Raw genomic sequence first — 755 nt, 5'->3', positions numbered from 1 at the left:
GTAATCAGTGCACTCCCGCACTAACTGTTTTTTTTGTTGTTGTGGGGGTGGGGAAGGTGAGGATGGGGTCTGGGTCATACCTGGTAATGGTAGGTCACTTCTAATAGTGCTAGGGTGGGGACTGGGGGTGTGAGGGACTGAACTTGGGTCAACCCCCTGCAAGGAGGTAAATTGACCATACCTCCTGTACCACCTGTCTGGTCCGTGCAGTTATGTTATCCCCCAAAGACAAGCCTAAAACCAGAACCTGCATTGGAGAACAATTCTGGTGATTTCTGTAAGTGATGCCAAGAGGAAGCCTGGTGAGAAACTCAACAGGGGAGCGTGAGGGGGCGAGAGGCCCGGGCTTCATCCTGGCAGGCGCCGGGGCTACCCATCTGAGCGACAGGATGAGGTGCTAGAAGAGTTCGTCTGAGTGTGGCTGGTGACCGGCTGAGCTGGACCGGGCTCCAAAGCTCGTGGGACCTTCCTCCAAATTCACCCCGTCGACTGTCCCAGGACCAGCCTTCCCTTCCCTCTCCCAGGCTCCAGGGAGTTAAGGCTTCAGACAGAGTCCCTCCAGCCCTTCAGCCTCGAGAAAATGGTCATCTCTGGAGGCTCTGGGCTGGGCAGGAAGAATCAGCCGAGGGCTCAGGGAGGGTAGCGGGGGGAGCGAGGGTCCAGGGCAGAGAGATGCTGCGGTGAGGAAACCAGGCAAAAGGGGCTGCGAGGCAGAGATGACCCCTCACAGACAGACAGACAGACAGATAGACAGC

This window comes from Sorex araneus, chromosome 8 (assembly GCF_027595985.1).
Source record: "Sorex araneus isolate mSorAra2 chromosome 8, mSorAra2.pri, whole genome shotgun sequence".
NCBI classification, from domain to species: domain Eukaryota; kingdom Metazoa; phylum Chordata; class Mammalia; order Eulipotyphla; family Soricidae; genus Sorex; species Sorex araneus.
The sequence above is the reverse complement of the archived record's forward strand: the minus strand, read 5'-3'. Positions refer to the sequence as shown.